Here is a 22,931-nt window from a genome sequence, read left to right on the forward strand (position 1 = left end):
GCGCTCCGTACCAAATCATCACGGCCAGTGGCATTACCTAAATAGTATCTTTGTATGAGTCAAGCTCAGTACCAGGTTAGACTAAATGATTTTTCATTATAAAAAGGAAAAAAATAATAAGTTTCAACAAGACTTGTAAAAACAGGAAATAGAACCAAGACGAAAGAATACGCTGAGTCATCTCTGAGGTTTGTTTAGACTACAACAAGACGGAGATTGTAAGTATATGCTTTGCACTTAAAGTATTGCAAAATGGATACATCTATCTATCTATATATAGCCCGACGCCCTAATCCCGCAAAGGGTGGCCGCAGACAAAACGCCTCCAAGTCACTCTGTCACCCACCATTTGACTCCCCTCCCCCCAACTCACCCCCCCCTCCCTCATATACCTCTCAACTCCATCCCTCCACCTCATCCTCGGTCTACCCCTCCCTCCACCTCACCTACATACACCCTCTTAGTCAGTCTTTCATCCTCCATTCTCTCCACATGTCCAAACCACCTCAGTGTATTTCTCCTAATCTTTTCAACCACATCCACATCTACCCCACAATGTTCCTTCACTTCTTCATTCGTCAATCTGTCCCTCCACGTCACTCCACATGCTCCTCTCAAGTAACTCATTTCCACTGCTCTCACTCTTGACTTGTTCCCCTCTTGCAAGGTCCAAATTTGGAAAAGAAAAGGGATAAAGGTAAAAAGCAAAATGATGATTTCTACCAAGAACTGGTTGAAGTAGAGACCCACAATAGACTGGTTGAACGTGTAAACAAACTAGAAATGGCTTTCAAAAATGAAATTGATGAAATAAAGAAGCAGATGCACTTGCAAAAGGAAGAAATAGAAAAACTAGGAAGGGAGGCCAATAAGAAAGACACAACCATCAGTGAACTAACCGTGGAAATGAGTACACTTAGGAAGAAAATGAGTGAAATTGCAAGTACAGTAGTCAATCATGAGAGTGTTATGGAAGAGTTCAAAAATGACACAGAGACAATTAGGCAAGTTAGCAGTCTTATTGACCAGAGCAGTGATATTGAGGAGAAGATAACACAAGTAAATGAAGTTGTGCAAAGCTACAAAAATGAAGTAGAAACCACGTTTGCTGAAATGGTGAAAGTAAAGAAAGACTTAGAATCAAGGGTGGAGGAAAAAAGCATTAAAAAGGAGGTGAAAAGAATAATCCAAAACAATCCAAAGTTAGTAAGAGATTCAGTAGAAATAAACAAATCAATAGTAATCACTGGTATAGAAGAGGATGAAGTTAAAAACAAGATCACAAGAGACAAAAAGGAGATGGCAAATGTAATGAGCTTACTGAAAGAAATATCAGAGGAAATCTGTAGTAAAGACATAGAGGAACACAAAAGGTTAGGGAAATACGAGAAAAGCAAGACAAGACCTCTAAAGGTGACTTTCCAGAGTGTAAACACTGTGGAAGAGATACTAAAAAATGCAAAGAATCTTATGGAAAAAGAGGAGTTCAAAAATGTATGGATAAAAAGATGCCTAACACAAGAGGAACTGGAATTACTGAAAGAGAAAAGGGAGGAAGCAAAAACAAAAAATGAGGGAAGATCAGAAGAGGACAAGAAGAAATTTTTTTTTACAAAGTACAGTAATAGGATTGCAGGTACGAAAGTGGTACACAAACAGGATGGAAGAAAAAGGAGGAAGGTAGGAGAACCATGTCATGACAAGTATTTAAACAAGATGATAAAGTTGATGTACTCAAATGTGGATGGAATGGTATCTAAATTACTAGAGATGAATGATTATGTCAGAGAAAATGAACCACAAATAATATGCCTAACTGAAACAAAATTAATACCAAGGATATCAAATGACATACTAAACTTAGAGGAATACAATATATGGAGAAGAGACAGATATTTAAAAAAAGGAGGAGGAATTATAATATTAACTAAGAAAAATCTAAAAGTCAAGGAAATAAACCTAGATATACCATCACAAGTAGAACTGATTGCAGTAGAGATCGACACATCTGAAGGTAAAGTAATTGTAGCCAATTTGTACATGCCACCCAGATCAAACACATGGGAAAGAGACGAATATGAGGACCTGGCAAAGAGTACAATTCAGAGTGTAAGATCATTGCTACATAAAATGGAAGAGAAATCGGAAAGAATTATACTAACTGGGGACTTCAATACAAATATAAATTGGAATACTCTAGATATAAATAGCCAAGAAAGCTGTTGGGACCAAAAGCTCATGGATCTCGTACAAGAGTTTTTCTTAACGCAACATGTGAGGGAAACCACCAGAAAAAGAGGACTTGATGTACCTTCAGTGCTAGATCTAATATTTACTAGGCAAGAAAATGATATTGACAGTTTAATATATCACCCTCCACTCGGCAAAAGCGATCATGCAGTACTAAATTATAACTTCAGGATAGCATATGACATAGTAAACAGCAATGATGGTTACAAAAAGAGCCTAAACTATAAAAAGGGAAATTATCAAGACCTAAAGAAGTATTTCTTAGAAGCTGATTGGGAAAATGAGCTTAGAGGACAAGATTTAAATGCTGTATTTAAAAAATTTTGTGAATTTTATGAAATAGGAGTCCAGAAGTACATCCCACAGCACAAAGAAGCAGATAAGAAAATACTGAAATGGTTCAATACAGAATGTAAAAAATCAAAAGAAAGACGAGATTTGTTGTGGAATAGATACAGAAGACACAATAGTGAAAGGGCGTATAATAATTACAAACAGGCAAGAAATGACTATACAAGAATAAGGAGGGAAGCCTAGAGACAGTTTCAGGAGGATATAATAAATAAAAGTAGTGATCAACCAAAGCTGTTTTAGAGCTATATCAGAAGCAAAACCAAAGTAAAAGATATAATACAATCCATTACGGACGAGGGAATCACTTATACCCAAGAGAAAGATATTTGAGAAGCACTAAATAAGAATTTCCAATTAGTTTTTACAGAAGAAAAAAATTTTGAGAGGGACTATGTGGAACACGCATCTCCACACATACTACCATATATACAAATAGCAGAAAAAGTAATACAGGAGGAGTTAAGTAGATTAGACAGAGGAAAAGCAAGTGGTCCTGATGAAATTTCATGTTGGGTATTACGAGAATGTGCAAAGGAGTTATGTAAACCATTATTTTTAATTTTCAAGATATCCTTGAGTCAAGGTAAACTACCTGATATTTGGAAAAAAGCAAATATTGTCCCCTTATTCAAGAAAGGAAATAGACAAAATCCACTCAACTACCGACCAGTATCACTGACCAGTGTTGTATGCAAGGTATTAGAAAAACTTATAAGAAAAGCTTGGGTAAATCATCTAGAAGAACACAGTATGATAACAGAAAGACAGTTTGGTTTCAGAAAAGGAAAATCATGTGTTACTAATCTGCTGAGCTACTATGACAGAGTAACAAACACAATACAGGAAAGGGAAGGATGGGTGGACAGTATCTATTTAGATTTCAAGAAAGCTTTTGACACAGTACCACACCAAAGACTTTTATGGAAACTGTACCATCAAGGAGGAATTCGAGGCAAACTGTTTTGTTGGATGCAAGACTTTCTCATAAAAAGAGAAATGAGGACAGTACTAAGAGGAAACTACTCATCATGGAAAGAAGTGACTAGTGGAGTACCACAGGGTTCAGTGCTGGCACCAATCATGTTTTTAATGTATATAAATGATATAAACAGTAACACCGGAAATGGGAGCTATCTGAATATGTTTGCAGATGATGCAAAAATACAAAGGAGAATTACTAACACAGACTCTTGTAAAGAGCTACAAGAAGAATTAAATAAACTTCATGAATGGAGTAGTACATGGCAAATGGAATTCAATGTGGACTAGTGTCATGTAATCAAGTTTGGTAAAAGTGGAAAAAGACCTGATTGGGATTATAAGTTAGGAAATAAAACCCTATACACATCAGAAAGAAAGACCTAGGTGTGATTATCAATAACAGACTATCTCCGGCTGACCACATCAGCGAGAAGGTACGGAACATGTATACACTGCTTGTAAATATGAGAATAGCATTCACATACATAAATGAAGACATGCTAAGAAGGATAATAACATCATACATTAGACCAACCCTGGAATATGCATCAGTAGTCTGGAGTCCTCATCTCAAAAAGCACATAGACAAGCTTGAAAAAGTTCAAAGGGCCGCTACAAGATGGATACCAAGCTTAAGGGACCTAAGCTACGAAGAAAGACTAAATAAACTGAATCTACCAACACCAACACTACAGGACAGAAGGAAAAGAGGTGACATGATAATGCTATATAAATGCATATCAGGAAAGGAAAAAATAGACATAAATGAGTACTTAACATATGGAGAAGCATCAGCAAGAGGACACTGCAAAAAATTGCATAAGAAGAGAGGTGATAAAGACGTAAGGAAATTAAGTTTCCCAAATAGAGCAATTGATCAATGGAATGCATTATCGAATGAAATAGTGTGTGCCAAAACAATTCACAAATTTAAGGATATGTACGATAAATATGGTTTAAGACACGGGACAGTATGAGCTTGACTCATTCCTGTAAAGATACAATTAGGTAAGAACAATTAGGTAAGAATTAGGTAAGAACACACACACACACACAGGAAAAAGGAGTGGTTTAATAGAAGATGTATGATAGCAAAAAAAAAGTGATAGACATGGTGTGGAACAACTGGAGAAAGAAAGGTAACAACAGAACAAAGGAAGACTATAAAAGAACTAGAAATGATTACACAAGAATACATAGAGAGGAAGAAAGGAATTTTGAAAAAGGTATAACAGACAAATGTAAGGATGAACCCAAACTGTTTTATAGATTTGTCAATGGCAAACTGAAACAAAAGGAAGGAATCACCAAACTGAAAGTAGAAGAAGAGGTCTATAAAGATGCAGCAATATAAGCAGAAATAATGAACAAATGTTTCCAATCAGTTTTCACTAATGAAAAGGAGTTTGTGGAAGGGGAGGGAGTGACTAGAAATGTAGTGATAAAAGATATAAAACTGGAAGTACAGGAAGTGTATAAATTACTGGAAGCTCAAGATGTAAGGAAAGCCTCAGGACCTGATGGAATTTCTAATTGGGTACTGAATGAATGCAGAGAACAACTGGCGGATAAAATTCACAGTTTAATCGTATGCTCACTGGAAGAGGGGAAAGTGCCACAAGAATGGAAAAGGGCAAATGTGGTACCAATTTACAAGGGAGGAAACAGGGAAGAACCCCTGAATTATAGACCAGTGTTTCTAACCAGCATGGTCACAAAATTGTGCGAAAGAATTCTGAAAGATAGATGGATAAAATATCTGGAAGAGATGAATATTTTGGCTCACAGTCAGTTTGGATTCAGAAGTGGAAGGTTATGTGTTTCCAATTTGTTGAGTTTTTACTCAAGAGCAACTGACGTGCTACAGGAGAGAGATGGTTGGGTGGATTGTGTGTATTTAGATTTGGAGAAGGCTTTCGACAAGGTACCTCATAAGAGACTACTGTGGAAACTAGAGCATATAGGAGGACTGAAGGGGAACCTCCTGGAATGGATGAGAGACTTTTTGAGAGACAGACAAATGAGGACAGTAATAAAGGATAGGATGTCTGGATGGAGGGAAGTAACAAGTGGCGTCCCACAGGGCTCGGTGTTGGCGCCAGTAATGTTCCTATCTATCTATCTATCGCCAGACACTTCAATCCCGTTCGGGGTGGCCACAAACAAATCGCTTCCACGTTACCCTGTCCCCTGCCATTTCACTGCCCTGCTCCCAACTCACATCCCTCTCTCTCATATACCTCTCCACCCCATCCCTCCATCTCATCCTCAGCCTCCCCCTACCACTCCCCCACTCCACCTCACTCACATACACTCTCTTCATCAGTTTTTCACCTTCCATCGTCTCCACATGGCCAAACCACCTCAGTGTATTCCTCCTAATGCTTCCTATCACATCCATATCCACACCACAACGTTCCTGTATATCCTCATTTGTCAGCCTGTCTCTCCATGTGACTCAAGAGGCTCCTCTCAAATAACTCATTTCCACTGCTCCCACTCTTGACTTGTGCCCTTCCAACAACGTCCAAGCTTCACTTCCATACATTAGAGTTGGTATCACAATACTGTCATTTAGTAACTTTTTCACTTCCATGCTCACTTCCTTGTTTCTTATCACTGCATTCAAGGAACCAGCAACCTTTCTTCCCTGCTGTACTCTTTCAAGCACTTCACCCTCCAAACCTCCATCCTTACTCATCACACTACCCAAGTACTTAAACGTACTCACATTTTCCAACTCCTCACCATTCAACCTCATTGTACATTCACTGACTTCACCCATCTCAAAGACCATCACTTTACTCTTCCCTACATTCACCTTTAGATTCCGTTTCTTACACACTCTCCCAGACTCACCCACAAAGCCTTCCAGCTCCCTTTCGTCTTCACTCAGCAACACAGTATCATCTGCAAACAACAGTACAGGGAGTTTCCAAACACTACCCTCTCTCATCAGGGCCACTCCAACATCCACTACTCTACCTTGTACCTCTTTTATTACCCCATCCATGTACAGATTGAACAACCATGGAGACATGACACATCTCTGTTTCAACCCAACCTTCAAAGAGAAAAATTCACTCAGTTCACCATTTACACGCACTGCAGCCCTAGCACCATCATACATACTCTTCACAGCATTCAACAACTTCCCATCTACTCCATATATTTTTAATACTTTCCACAATCCTTGTCTATCCACCCTGTTATACGTTTTCTCCAAATCCATGAAAGCCGCATACAGCTTCTTTCCCTTCTCTAGAAACTTTTCCACTAAAGATCTAAGGATGAATATCTGATCTACACAACCTCTTCCCTTCCTAAATCCTCCCTGTTCTTCTCCCACTAATTCCTTTGTTCTTTCCCTAACTCTGTCAATAAGTATCCTACCACACACTTTTCCTATTATACTAAGAAGACAAATGCCCCAATGATTACCACACACTTCTTTTTCCCCTTTTCCTTTGTAGAAGGGAATAATTATATCTGACTTCCAATCCTCCGGAACTCTACCTTCCTCACAGGCCAATCTGCACATTTTCCACATCCATTCTACTACTATCTCTCCCCCATGCTTCAACATTTCACCACACACTCCATCAATTCCTGGGGCTTTCCCCAATTTAACTTTCTTCATTGCTTCCACAACTTCTATCCTACTGATTTCTTCCTGTCTTCTCATCTCCCTCCTTCTCCCAGCGATTCCCCTGGCACTTATACTCGCATCACTTCCATCCTCTATGTTCAACAATTCCTTAAAGTGTTCTCTCCATCTGCTCACTTTTCCTCCCTTCTCCACTAGTAATCTACCATTTTTATCTTTCACTCCCTGTTCCTGATTTATGTAAATGATATGGTAGATGGAGTGAACAGTTACTCAAGTCTGTTTGCTGATGATGCAAAAATCTTGAGGAAGGTAAGAGATTGAGGAGGATTGTAAAATGCTGCAGGAGGATCTGGATAGGATACATGATTAGAGCCGGATGTGGGAAATGAAATTTAATGCAAAGAAATGCAAAATATTGGAAATGGGTAAACATACCAAGAGGCCATCATTGAATTATTTGATGGGTAATGAACCAATCACAAAAGCGAGAGAAGAGAAAGATTTGGAAGTGCTGGTCCAGGACAGTCTGTCACCTGAAAAACACATTAACAAGGCAGTTAGAAAGACATATAAACTCCTGACTAATATAAGAATAGCTTTTCATTATATGGATGAGGAGATGATGAAAAATTTGATAGTGGCCGTGATTCGCCCCAGGTTAGAATATGCAGCAGTAGTGTGGTCCCCACAAAAAAAGAAAGATATAAACAAGATTGAGAGAATACAAAGAACAGCAACCAAAATGGTCCCTAGTCTGGTAGATGTCGTACAGAGAGAGGCTGGAAAAGCTGGATTTGCCTTCCTTAGAAGAAAGGAGAAAGAGAGGAGACATGATTGCAGTGTTCAGGACCATGGGGGTAGTAGATAAAACTGACAAATAAGGTTTGTTTTTATGAGAAAAGAGAGTAACAAGAGGACACGGAATGAAACTGAAGAAACCAAGCTGCTTGAAGGATATCAAGAAATATAGTTTTCCTTATAGATGTATAGACCTGTGGAATACCCTGGACAAAGACATCGTCCAGTCTAAAAACTTAAACGAATTTAATGCTAAATTTGACTTACTGAGAAACAGAGACGGGACCCCATGAGCGTAGCTCATTTCCTGTATATCACAATTAGGTAAATACACACACTAACCTCCTCATCTTCAAACCCCTCAAGGTCCTGCCAGCAGTTCAACATCTCTGGTGGACGTGAGTTATCCGTATTTTGTTGATCTGTATATTGACCTATTTCTATGTACCTACATTTTCACAAATAAGTATTGTTCTTTACATATACACATATGAGATGGAAATAAGTACAGGTTCAGCATCAGCAGCTGGCAAAAAAAACTAGTGGTCATGTCGAGTTTCTGAGAGCACTATAAAAAAAACCTTATGATATTTTACATGTATTTCATTCATTATTTGCCAGACGCCATGTATCCCAAATGGGGTGCCCAAGGGCTTAGAGTTAACTGTTTTACAGGGAGGGGCACTAATTCTCCACCAACCTCACTTGACACGTAAGGATGCCAACAGCATCTGGTGTTCCCGGCAGTCACCCATCCAAGTACTAACCAGACCCAATGTTGCTTAAATACTTTGAATAAAACAAAATAAATCTAGCATGCGAAAATATGTTGGTGTGGGCGATCGTTTTTTTTCGTTTTTAAAGGCTCCAACATGCTTGCATGTGTCGGCCTTGGTCACCTAATGGCGGCTCTCCACGCTGCACGATCCATTGCAGCCTCCCTGTTCAGTCCCTTAACCCTGAGGTCACACTTAATGACCTCGTCCCATGTCTTTCTCGGTCTACCCCTCATAACCCCAACCCCAATATTAACACTTCTCACCTTCCTTGCCCAATTATCATCCCCCATCCTCTCCACATGTCCAAACCATCCCAATCTACCTCTCCTCATCACAACACCAATACACTCCAGTCCCATCCTACCTCTCAACTCTTCCATTCATAAACCCAGCCCCTCCAGGCCTTGGACGCAGGGACGCACTGCACATCCACCTAATCATTGTCATTTCTGTACGTCTGAGCCGGCAAATATCTTTCTCCTTCACTGCCCAGGTCTCACTGCCATACAGCATTACACTCCTAACACATGCTGCATACAAAGACCCCTTAGCATGTAGGAAGAGTCCTCTCAATGTTAGGAGAGGCAAGAGCTCCCTGAACTTCTTCCAACCACTTCTCACCCTAGCACCTGGGGAAAACAAATCACAATGCACAAGCTCAATGAGAATGGCCGTTTGGCTCCCAACTGAATGGTCAAAATCCCTTGGCCCCCTCGATCACCAGTAACATACCAGCAGTGCGCGGGGAATAAAGATCGTAACCCATAAGCTGAGTGATAATGGCTGACTTTCCGGTTCCCAACCGAATGGTCAAAGTCCCACGGCTCCCCCAATCACCAGTAACATACCAACAGTGCACGAGGAATAAAGATCGTAACCCAAGAGCTGAGCAAGAATGGCTGTCCAGGTCCCAACCAAATGGTCAATGTCCCCCAGCCACTCGGATCAGTCAGAAACTTCCGGCCACGCACAACCATCCGCCTCCTTACCAAATGGTCAAAGTTGAATCGCCATCCGGATTACTCGGCCACTTCTTAGGTCCATGATGTGGAGGGACCCAGTGTTTCTGCCACGTTGCGATATTTGCCTGGGCAAGCGAAAAGGACCCTTGCACTCGTAGGTCAGTGTGCCGAATTTTGCTTGCATGCTCATAGCCAAGAAAGGGTAGAGACATGGCAACGCAGTACACTCCCCAGTGATACTGCATCTCAGTTCCCGCCTTTGTCTCTCCACGTGTGGAAGTGATTGGCAGAGATAAAACAATGGCAGCTTCCGTCGTTGCATTTGTGGTAGTGTCCTACCTCCTGCAGGCCTTAATCTTTTCCGTGTTCTTGTATGTGTGATGATGGCCCCACCACCACCAGAGAAACACACGGGAAGGGTTCTGACTCTGGAGACGAAGCATGAGATATTGGGCAAAGCTGACGCTGGCTGGACAACTTCACGCATTCTACGTGAATATGACTTGGCCCATTCAACCTTGTTTGATATCAAGAAATCGTGGGACAAGCTGACCCAGTATGGACAGAACTATGACGATACCACTCGCAAAGGCGACTGGAAGGTGACGTCCCAGCCCCGCCAGCCAGCATCGAACAGTCAACTTTGGTTTGGTTCCACCAGCAACAGGGTGCCAACATGCTTGCACGTGGGACCGAGTTGAAGGCTGCAGCTGAGACGTTTGCATGTCTGCAAATGTGCACAACTTAAAGGGATCTAAGAGTTAGCTTTCCCGGTTCAAACTTTGGCATGGACTTACTAGCCATATGGCGCATGGTGGGGCTTTGGACACAGCAGTGGAGGATGTTGAGCCATTTCACCAGAAAGTGCATTGCCTGATTGAGATGGAGGGCCTTGTTCTTAGTCATGTGTACAATGCTGATGAAACTGGCCTGTTCTATCGCTCCATGCCCACCAGCACCCTAGCAGAAGAGAAGAAGAAGACTGTGCCTGGTCAGAAGTTGTTTAAACAATGTGTTTCGGTATTGTGTTGTGCCAGGATGCAGCACCTCAAGCATGTTTTTGCTGGATGTGCAAAACAGCCACGCTGTCTCTGTGGGTCGAAGATAGCCTGCCTGTTGTGTGGCACCATTCTGTGAAGGCCTGGTTTACCACAAAGATCTTCAGAGACTGGTTCCAGAGACACTTTGTCAAGGAGGTTACTGTTATCAAACAGAGGAACTTGGTATCCCTCTCGCCCAGGTGAAGGCTCCCCTGATCCTCAACAATGCCCCCGTGCATCCGTTGAGATAGATTTGGTTGCTGATAACAGCTGTATCAGGTGCATGTTTCTGCCACCTAATATGACTGCTCTCATTCAACCAATGGGCCAAGGTGTTACTGTGGCAGCCAAGGGACTGTACTGTCAGAGGTTCCTCCAGGAAGTGATGGTGGTGGTGCTAGAGGACGAGGAAGGAGTCAACATATGTGAGGAGCAGACCTTGGAGAATCTGTGACGTTACAACATCAAGTCTGCGGTGTTCAACTGGGCCAATGCTTGGAAGGGCGTCTCCACCAAAACCTTGGAAAGTGTTTGGTCTCGTCTCCTTCAGAGATAGAGGCTGTGCACAACTTTGAAGGATCTGACATGGACAACTTCCACCTTCGGCTATGAAACGCAGACGAGGTTGTACAGGAGGAATTGGTTGGATGATGACAGCAGCGATCCAGGTTATCAGACATTGTCTAATGAGGAGATCGCCGATGCTGTCTCTGCAGGGCTGACAGAAGAAAGCGACGAGAACTAGGACCCTGACTCTGGCCACCCCACCACACCATCAATCCCTTGTCTTGGTGCACTACAGGCCGGTATTGAGCAGGTGCTCAAATATGCTGAGCACCCTCACTGCGACAGGAAGTTAATGCCACTCAAGCTGGCCATGGATCTGCAGGCAGTCAGGGACACTGTCATCCTCCAACAGAATCACCATTTATATCGTCAAGCGAAGATGGACTCCTTCTTCAAGGCCGTCACCCCCATGAGTGCCAGCCCCTTCTCCCCCCCCCCCACCACCACCACCCTTTCGACCACAATCTTCGCTCTTGGACCCACAACTGAGCACATCGACGAGGTGGGTAGGGCTCCATCACCTTGCAGCATGTCCCGGGGCATCAGCTGGCTTCAGCAGATGGAGGTTGAGGAGTTCTTTGATCTTCACTAAGTGGCAATGTTAGCCACTAGACCACATGGGATACCTGTAGACCAGCTGCAGCCTGGCTGGTTATGATGCCTGGCTGCCATTTGCTGGGTGGTAAGTACCCTTTTTTTTTTTTTTTTTTATTGTTTATGAACTGTTTCTTAGTGCTTAGGATTATACTTCATATGGCAATGTGTGTTTTGATGTCTAAAAACTGTTGAAAGATTGCAGAACACTGCCAAAATTAGGAGGGGTACTGTGTATATAGGCAGGGTTCCCCTCCCCCCCCCCCAGTGTTCTGGATTATATTGCATATTGCAATGTGTATTTTGATGCCTAAATAACAGCTGAAAGACCACAGAACACTGCCAAAATTAGAAGGGGTACTGTGCACATAGGTTGGGTTAGGGTACATCAAGGGGTATAGGTAGGGTATGGGTACAGTCTAGGACATTGCTCCGTATCCAAACATTGCTTCCATCCGGATATGCTTTTGGTTCTATTATGTCGGAAAATCAAGGGATTACTGTACGGTTTCTGCATTTGTAAAGTCAAAAATCGTGAGTCGACCGTTTGTAAGTAGGGGACCACCTCTACAACACCTGGGAGAGTCTGGCCTGATTGGTCCCCCTTGATGCGGTGAAGGAGGTCCCCCCCATCACTATATCTCCACTTTCCTCTGCCCCATTGGACTCTGTCCTGACTCCTGAGTGTTGCCTCCCACCCAGACCACCCCACGTACCCCATCTTGACCACAGCGAGTGTGCATACCAGAGGTGGGCACCGCAAACAAAAATTCAATTCCGCAACGCAAATCCACAAACTCAAAAAACTGCCTTCTGCAACCACAAATCTGTAAAATTCTTGAAATAAGCAGTTCTGCAAATGCAAAAACACAAACGCAAGCCATTTTCGTCCCTTTCAGTACCACAGCATCAGGTTCATTTTATTTTGGATATCATTAAAGAATTGTATTAAGTTTAGGATGATATTTTTTATAATCAAGGTGTTAAAAAACATCTCTAGATATTCATGCACTACAATTATATCTTTCGTTACTCTATTCTGACTAACAATATGTGACTTTATGAAGTCTGGAAACTGTCTAAATTAATGAATGGGATATATAGGCTGGGAATATATGTGGAGAGAGTGGCAGGACCACTAAAAGTAAAATTTCAATCTCAAGTCATAGTAAATGAAATAAACAATGCTTGGAAATTGCCAGATAAGGAAGGATTTAAAATATCTAAATAAGGAGAGATCAAAATAAGGAAGAGTGAGCAAAAAAAAAAAAAAAAAAAAGGAACTTGTGGCTCAACCGGTAGAGAGGTGGCGTGCGGTCCTAACGGACCCAGGTTCAAATCCCGGCTGGGGCAGGGACCAGTTTAAGGATTTGAATTTCATTAAATCAGGCTTTACTGATCTACCAGAAGACCCGCCGACATGTCGTAAAAATACCCCCGCTAATACCAATACACCAATCCTGTATGAGACAGCCCTAGCATGTATTCAATATGGACGGTGGGTGTTAGCGCCGAAGTGGTGACATGTAGAGGTGTATGGTATGTAGGAGGACTGATGGGCCTTGATAGCAGGCTGTGAAGCCTATGCCCAGAGTCGGACACATAAAAAAAAAAAAAAAAAAAAAAAAAAGCTGTGTACGCCCGACCCCCCCGCTGTGGCGGGGTTGTAGCGGGGTCTGAGTACCTGTGGGAAAATATTTGCCAAAAATCATAGATTAACCCTAGAGCATTAAAATTTTTATGGCATATAGCACTTACATTCAGCTTTCTCCTGAGACACATGTTGAGCCTTCGTGGACTACCAAAGGACTTGTGAAGACTTGCAAAGTTGGGTAACAAAGTCTTCACTTTCACACCTCCAGAAACCCGGTTTTCTTTCTACCACAGCCTCAATCTGTCACAGTACACTTTATACAACAACGTACAGGTTGTTTGGAATCCGTATTTGTACAATAAGCACTGAAAATAAGGCTAAAATGAACGGAGCGCACGGCCGACATGCAGCGCAGTGGCGATCTTCCCGTCACTATTGTCACATTTGCCTTTTCACAGCAAAAAACACGTATACTACATTATTTTCCATCATAGTACTTCGCAAACGTTCGCTTGTCACTATTACGGCCATAAAAATCACTGTCACTGCCAGTATTGTGGATCAGGACTGAGGAAGACCACCGCGGCGCGAGTTTATTCAGCCTTACGGCAGGCACTTTATTCTCGCTCCGGTCGGCCACTCGCACTTCATTTCTATCGCTCACTTTCACTGTAGCTGTCCGTTTCTTGCCTTATTCATCAGTGTCACTGTCCATTGTTATAAAAATAATATTTTCTACACAACAAACTGTCACTGTCAGAACATAGAATAGGAACATATGCTTTCATCTTCTTACACTGGAGTGACTGTCACTCGCAATACTTATATTATTACTATGTACAATTATTTACACCAAAAAACACTGTCACTGTCAGTGCTTTTACAAGTACATACACTAATTTACACTCATCAGGCTGTCACTGTCAGCACGTAAAAGAAAACTAAACACTAGTATCACTGTCACTCTCAGTATTATTTCAAAGAATCTTACCCTTATTTTCAAAATCTAGTCAGGCTGTGGTAGTCAAAGAAACACGGGTAAGCACAGAGGGGAACTTTGCACTCTTTGCACTGCAAGGAGGTGCGCCTAAAGGTTCTGTCCTGCCTGGTAGTGTGGCTGCACACATGACACCTCCTCAGTGCTTTCCCCCTCTTTGCAGTGGCAGGCAGTGGCTCCAGGCGGTGTCGCTGAAGGTAGGCCTGACACTGTAGGGGGTCTGGAGGTGTCTGAGGGTGGCGTTTGGGACCTGTTGAAAGAACCTGGCCGTAACGCTGAAGCAGCTGGTAGACACAAGTCTTGAAAAATCTTCGGAGAGAGTAGTTTGCTGGCTTCCTGTTCTTGATTTTACACAGGATGAAGGCATTCAACATGCACATATCAATCAAGTGCAAGAACACCTTCCTGTACCAACGACGATTTTTCCTCAGGCAGTCAATCTCTCTGATCATCATATCAGACTTGTCCACCAGCCGCATATTGACGTTGTAGTCAATGACAGCATCAGGCTTCATCACAGGCTCGCCAGTCCTTCTGTCGACCTTCCCTGTTGCCAGCATTTCCCCCTTGTGTACTGTGGTGAGCATATTCACGACTCTCTTATCATGCCACCTGATCGCAAGCATCTTGTCAGATTTCTTCAGGTGCACGTCTCCCCGCTTTGACTTTTCAGCCTCGGGGAAGGCAGGGTAGTGTGCTCTATTGCTTCTGACAGTGCCACAGGATCCGACGCCGTGTTCAGAAAGGTACTTGGCGAGTTTAGGAGCTGTATAGTAATTGTCCGTACACAGGACATGATTCTCGCCAAAGTACTTTTCCAAAAGCACTTTCACCACAGAACCAGAGAATCCAAGGGGGTCAGTCTTATCCAAATCGACATTGCTGGCGGTGTAAATGACGAAGTCTAAGATGAACCCCGTCTTGCAGTCGCACAGCACGAAAAACTTGATTACAAAGCGGTGCCATTTGCTTGGAATGTACTGCACAAACCGAAGACGGCCCCTGAACAAAACCAAGGACTCGTCAATCACCACTTTCTTGAAAGGGCGCAGGAACCTCGTAAACTTATCCTTGATCAAGTTCAGGATTCCCCTCACTTTCCATAATGGGTCAGTTTGGGAAGGCTCATCATTGTTAGCGAAGTGAAAGTAAGTCATTAGCTGCCTAAAACGATCGCGGCTCATGTATTTATTGAAAATTGGTGTTGGGCACAGATCGTCGGAACTCCAGTATTCTTCCAGCTTGTGTTTCCAGTTGTGGGGCATCAGTAACATCAACCCAATAAATACAAAAAGTTCCCTGATCGTTAGAGGCACCCATGCTGCCATCCGCGACGTGGATGGCGTGGCCGCCTCACCTTCTCCTTCGCGAACTGCAGCAGATTGCCCCTCGTACCTGTTTGTCTCGGTACAGATCTGCTCCATTGCCTCGTTGTCAAGGAAGGCCAACAGGTAGTCCAAGGATTCACCATCCTCGTCGACAGGTAAGTCAGCCTGAACTCCACACCCACTGTCATCAAAGGGCAGAATCTCCGGCACAAAATCTGATCCCTCTGACCACACGAAGGCATCCAGAGTGCCCTGCCTAGGCTGGGAGGTGCTGGGGGCGGCGGGGGGTGAGGCAGGTCGTGTGGGAGTGGGTGAGGCAGGCGGTGAGACAGTACATGAGGCAGAGGCTATCCTAGGTCGTGTTGGTGTTGTGGTGGTGGTGGTGGTGGGGACATTATCTAAGGGTTCAAGGTCACTCACGGTGGCGTGACTGCCGAGTTGCCTAGTGCGAGTTTCTTTACGAGCTAGCCTTACACTAGGGGACAAAGTTCTAGCTCTACCAACACGAACACTTGGCCTACGAAAACCTCTAGTACGTAAAGTAGAACGTCTACTTCCCTTTCGAGGTGGTGAAGGCGACTCAGACGACTCAGGAGACAGGGCAGCAGAAGAAGAGGACGAGAGAATGGGGCTGGGAGTACGTGGCGGGCTGGCGGTGGCGTGACGTGGCGTAGGGGACAATGGCAGTGAGCTGGGGTCACCACTCCTTTTTCTTTTTGCCCCCTTCCCATATTCAAGGCCCCTTTTCACAGGAGCCTTCCCTGCTGAGGTGCTAGGCACTGACACATTCACTTCAGGCACAGAAACAGTCACTTCTGGCCCAGACTCTGCACTTGATTGTGTGTCGGACTCTGCCAGGCTTGACCACACACCGACGTCACTGCCATAGTCCATCGAGGCTTTCAATAGTTCACTGGCTACTGCAGAGTCACTCAGGCCTTTAGTAGTTCCTGGTAAGGTTTTGAAGGGGGTTGAGGTCACAAAACCCTTTTTCGGAGGGCTGGAAGGCATAGACTCGGAAGAGCTCGAGATGGACATGGTGTCACCGTGGAAGATTCGCGTGGACTGACACTAATCAGGGGCAAACCGCGCGAAAAAATCACAGTGTGACAACTGGGGAAACAAGCATTTCCCAATAGCAGAAAGTGCTTGTGAGATGACGGCGCAGATTGACACGTATGAGCCGTCCGCGCATTGCCATATCGCACGACGAGGGAGGGCCGCGCATCGGTGCGTGGGTGAGTAAAAAAAATGATACTTGGCAACAACCAAGGTCAGTAGTACAAAGGTCAAGTGTGCTAAACGTAGCTCACGGGTGGCGGTACTGATAGACAATACCAGCTGGAGCCTGCTTGCCCGCGGTTATTCAAAATTAACTCAAATCGCAAACGCGACGATCCGCCGTTCTGTCCTTTGGGCCGACCGTCGCAAATGCGACGATCCGCGTTTTAGGGGTTAAGGAAGCAACGGAAAAAAACAACCAGAGAACGGAGGAAGAAAAGACAGAGTTCTATTAGAGTTATGGACCAGAAACTGAGGAAGTGGTACCGAAGGAAAGAGGGAGAGAGAAGGAAAGAATAAAACACAATGCAGAAAGATTGAAAGTGGCATATGCTAATGTAGATGGTCTAAGTCTCAGCAAAGCTAGAAATAGATAACTTCTTGAGGGTAAACATTATGTGCTTCGCAGTGACCAAGCTACGAGGGAATATTAAAATCCAAATGGGAAATGTGGAATTCAAAATATGGAGAAGAGACAGAAAAGAGAAATGTCAACAAAACCTTGTGTTCTTGAGTCCTTGACAAAAATCTTTGAGACATTGAGATCTGGACTTGGTACCTGGAATGACAGTGCTGTGTTTGTTCACCTTCGAGTGTGGTGTCAAAAGTGGAGTGCACCAGTATTTGTTGTGTGGAGGAGAGGTGTGTGCCCAAAAGAAGTGTGTAGTGGTGTATAATGGAGGGGGAGAGTGGAGAAGACAATATGGACACCGCCTGGCAGGGCAGGAAAGGGGTCGACTTGGAAGTCCAAGAGGATGTTGCCACAGTCCATGACTGTCACTGATGGTGGACAAGCTCCAGAGGATGGTGCAGGGGTGCAGACATGGGTGACATACATCTTGTGGACCCAGGACCGATCCAGGGTGTTCTGTCACCCACAGAGTGTGACAGAAGCCTTCAATGCATCACCCTTCACTAAATATACTGTGGAGGGATCCAACAAGCCACTGGGGGAAGGTTCGTGCCTGTCCTTTGCCATCCTTTCAGCCAACTTGGCCAAGCTCCAGCACCAGCCCGAAGTAATAGTGAACTTGGGCCCTTGGACTGTTGTGTGCAGGCATGCCAGCTATGAACCCGGTGGTGCAGTCAACGTGGGCAAGATTGGGCCGATCTCCAAGGAACTGGATGTCACAGTGATAGCAGAGAGGCTGCGCCATGCAGACAACCTTGCCTCTCAGCTCCTGAAGGTTGCCAGGAATCCAGCTCGCTTTCTGGCACCCGGTGCTTCTCGCCAGTAGCAGCGGGTGAGACTGGTCTATCGTGGTCCCCTTCCCTCCAGGGTCTTCCTTGGGTACGTGCCATTCCCTGTTGGTGAGTACACCTGCCCTGTATTAAGCTGCCATAACTGTCATCTATTTGGCCATACAAGGCTTACATGTCAGAACAAGGTTAGGTGTTCAACGTGTAGTGGTTACCACCCCTTTAGGGCAGGTTCAGAGGAGAGTCAGAAATGTACCAGAGACCCCAGGTGCTTTATATGTGGGATGATGAGCACAGGGTGGTGTCCAAGGTCTGCCCTATCTACAGGAAGGCCAGTGATGTATACATAACCATGAGGAAGGCAGGCACCAGCTCAGTGGACATCAGTAAGTGCCTTCGTGAAATACACACTGTGTCCCGTAGCCCATTGACTCCCCGTGGGTCTGGTCAACCAATACCTTCACAGGCTCCCTGCAGTGCCCTCGTTCGGCAAGGTAGGATATATGCCAATTGTGTAACCTCAAAACACTATGCGGTCCTTGCTGATGATGTTCTGGAGGGGGACCCAGAACTGACTGATGAATTGGGAGTCTCCACCCACCCCACATCAGGTGCAGAGGTCATCATCCACGCCAACATCTCTGCTACTAAGGCACCAACACGCCCCCACCATGCTCCTCACAGCCATCGCCGCTTTGCCAGCCCTTCCAGGGGGTGCCTTTGCAGGATCTGGATGTGGCTGTCCTTGGGAACGCTGGTGCCTCCCGACAGTGTCCCTCTGGTCCCACCCCCGCCTCGCCACCATCGTTGGGCTGACAGAGACTTCACCCTACCCATCCAGGACACCAGCGAAATCTGGAGCCTCTGTCCTCCAGTGATGATGGCCTTGGTTCTGGGAACTCTTTCTTAACACTTCTCTCTGAGGCATTGGAATTACATCGACAGGGGAGGTCCTTTATGGAAATCTGTTCTCTCCTACTGTCCCTGGTGTTATCAGCATCGTGGTGGGTACAGGAAGCTTGAGATTCCTGCTATGGGATTCTTGTTCTCTAGTCCATAAGACATAGGATTTTAAAATTTTAGTGGGTGATTGGAGACCGAGTGTGGTGGGGGTGTAAGAGACCTGGCTACAACCCTGTATCCATCTCACCCTGGGGGGTTTCAGTGTCTACAGGTTGCACCACCCTTGGGGGCAGGGTGGGGGCCTATTACTGGCTGTCCGGGACACCTCCAAGAGTGTGAGTTTGCCTCTTACCCACTATTCCAGTGGCCTGATGGAAGTCTTGGTGGTTAGGGTGGCTCTACCATCTAATTGGTCATCAGTGCTATAATGTTAAAACCCATGTCAGCATGTGACACAGGAGGAATTGGAGCATTATTTTCACCAGTTGCCGGGCCCTTGCCTTCATCATGGGGGACTTTAATGGACCATCATTACCTCTGGGATCCTTCACTGACCATCACTAATACTTCAGAATTGTCTCTTTTTCAGGCACTCTTGGACTCCCCACACATCAGCCTCCTCACACCTCCTGGCCTGTACACCTGATATACTCCCATTCTGGGCAACCATCAGTCTGTGACCTCTGCCTCGGAGATGCAGCCTTCCAGTGTCCAGCTGCTGAAGTGGGTCCCTATATGGGCAGTGACCATCTACCAGTCTTCTATGATTACCCGGGCCTTTCCACGTTGCTGTTCGGAGAATGTCGCCCCAGATGGAAGTTGGTGAGAGACAAATGGGACACGTTCCGGACAGAACTGGCTTCCTGTTTTCCAGGCAGCTGGGGCTCCCCTCCACTGTCGGCTAAGGACTTCGCAGATCACTTGGTTGAGGCAGGGGGCAAAGTTTGTCAGCGTTCAACTTGCCAATGTGTACACCGAGCAGGAGTTCCTTGATGGTCAGAAGAATGTGCGGCAGTGGTCAGGGCCTGTCATAGAGCCTGGTACATGTGAAGCCGCAACCCTTGCCAATAACTAGGTCTCGAGTACCATCAGGTCAATGCCATCTGCTCCAGAACCATCAAGTTGGCAAAAAGGCAAGCCTGGACCTCCTTCTGTGCCAGCCTTTCCTTCTCCACCTCCTCGGCTCGCACTTGGAGATTCCTATGGGCCATGGCAGGACACCCCACCACCCACTCATATCCACTCTACAGGGATGGGTTGTTCCTCCTTGATGACCTGTCCATGGCCGACTATCTGGCATCGTTCCTCCACATCCAGTTCAGCCATCCATCTGCTTTGCCCCCATCCAAGGTGTATGAGGAGGTGATAAAACAACACATCTCTTCCCCTGCCACTGCTGGTCTAGACAGCCTTTTCATCACCTCAGAACTCGCCTCCACCTTGACTGCCCTCTGCACCGGCAGGGCCGCAGGCACGGACTCGGTGGCATCTGACACCAAACCTGCAGGATTGCCTCCTGAACATATATAACTGCAGCTGGAGCCAGGGGATATTCCCAGCAGAATGGAAGACTTTGATGCTACTGCCTATTCTCAAGCCAGGCAAGGACCCAACCATGCCATCCTTGTACAGGCCTACTGCCCTCCTCTCATGTGTAGGGAAACTGCTGGAGAGGATGGTGGCTTGTCGTCTTTCATGGTGGCTGGAATCTAGATCCTTTCTTCCAGAGGAACAACGTGGTTTTTGCCCATGCCGGGGCACCTTAGGCATACAGTACTTAGAAATGGCATTCCAGAATCAGGGTACCTCTTCCATAATGCACTGTCATACACAGGAAAATCCAGTATCTCAATTTTATATGTGTGAATGGAGGCTAATTAGTAGTGTGAAAGATTCACTGAAATGTGTAATCAGTTATGAGTGAGGTATATGCAAAGCAGATCATGTAGTCCACTCGCAGCTGAAGGAAACTGTCACTAAGTACCTGAGTTGTATGCATATTACTGAGGCAACTCAGTAACATATGTCATAAAGCTAGATCAGAAATAAGTAATTCAAGTGTGAAGAAGTAAAGTGCAGTACATAACCTGCATATTTATGTACTTTTGTGTGCTTCAAATGCTAGTTATTTATGCATAACTTCCTGGCGCATGCTCTTCAGTTTCCATCTATCATCAATTTCTTCTACCACACCAGAAATATCCTTTCCCCATTCAGATGACTTGTACAACTTGTCCACTCACAATCCCCACAAATACTCCACGGCACCTTGGCATGTGTTCAGTCACTGAACCCAGCTGATCCCAGAACCTGTCTTTCTCTTCTACACCAAATGTTCCCAAGTGCATGTGCAATATTCATCATTCACTTTCATCACCTCAAACTTAAAACATGAATCTTAAAACGATACATTCATAATCATTCAGTTCTCCTCATTTATTCATCATTCAATCACAAACAAATTCCCTCTACTCAATAAAAACAACTGCTCATCCCTATGTCTTACTACAATGTGGCTATTCACCCACTCTCTTTAACCTTCACCTTACATACTGCTGTAACATTATACTTTTGCTTCTCCCTTGAACACCTTCATTTTTACATTTACCATTAACATCTATAATATTCCACAAAACCCCACAAGCCCATCTAGTTTTACTGGGCCCTGGGCAGGCATGGGACACGTATCTAAGACTTCAACTTCTGAGATAGTTTTGGGGAATTTGTTTTCAGCTCCTACAGGTACACAGCAGTCTGCAAGACACACCAATCATGTAGCTGCAATAAATCTGCAACCAAACACCATTCAATCCTCTGACCACTGAGGACTTCACTCAGTTGAATAAAGTTGTCTGGCATTAGGCCATTAGCCAGTAGTAAACCCTTGTTTTTCATGACTCTGCTTTTGCCAATTTTGGATACTTGGAAAATCTCGATGTAGTGCTGCTCTTGGGTGTCTGCTTTCCTCTCCCCCTTCCTTATTTACTTCCTTCGTCTTCTGTCTTTCTTTACTTCATTCTATCCTCATTCTTCTGCCTACGGGTGACTTTACACTCTCTCTTCTGCATTTCCTTCCTTCATTCTTTCCTCTTCCTTCTGCCTATGGATGACTCTACACTTCGTGACAAGCCAAATGGTTTCCTGTACACCGGGAAACCATTTATTACACTGGGTGGTAACCATATAACCAAATTATGGCACCTGGTGGCAGGGGCACAGTCAGAAATATAATTTTTTTTGGGGGGGGCCACAATGACTAACCTACCCCCCCAAACACCTCGCACTTAACCCTTTAACCGCGGGCTTGTTTTGCTTTTTCTTGCGGCTCCTGCGGGCATATTCGCGCTCCGACAGACTCATTTCATTTTGTTTTTAAAGGCTCCAACATGCTTGCATGTGTCGGCCTTGGTCACCTAATGGCGGCTCTCCATGCCGCACGATCCATTGCAGCCTCCCTGTTCAGTCCCTTAACCCTGAGGTCACACTTAATGACCTCGTCCCATGTCTTTCTCGGTCTACCCCTCATAACCCCAACCCCAATATTAACACTTCTCACCTTCCTCACCCAATTATTATCGCCCATCCTCTCCACATGTCCAAACCATCTCAATCTACCTCTCCTCATCACAACATCAATACACTCCAGTCCCATCCTACCACTCAACTCTTCCATCGTCAACCCAGCCCCTCCAG

At 44.8% G+C, this 22,931-nt stretch overlaps 1 protein-coding gene across 1 annotated transcript in view; it reads right to left on the minus strand.

Moving 5' to 3' along the window:
* Positions 1–22,931, minus strand: part of beag (IC cytokine homolog beag) — a 498,741-nt gene that overhangs the window by 24,438 nt on the left and 451,372 nt on the right. The gene's annotated exons all lie outside the window — the stretch shown is intronic.

The sequence above is a fragment of the Coenobita brevimanus genome, chromosome 87, assembly GCF_032717465.1.
Source record: "Coenobita brevimanus isolate Jiangsu-jjx chromosome 87, ASM3271746v2, whole genome shotgun sequence".
Taxonomy (NCBI): Eukaryota; Metazoa; Arthropoda; class Malacostraca; order Decapoda; family Coenobitidae; genus Coenobita; species Coenobita brevimanus.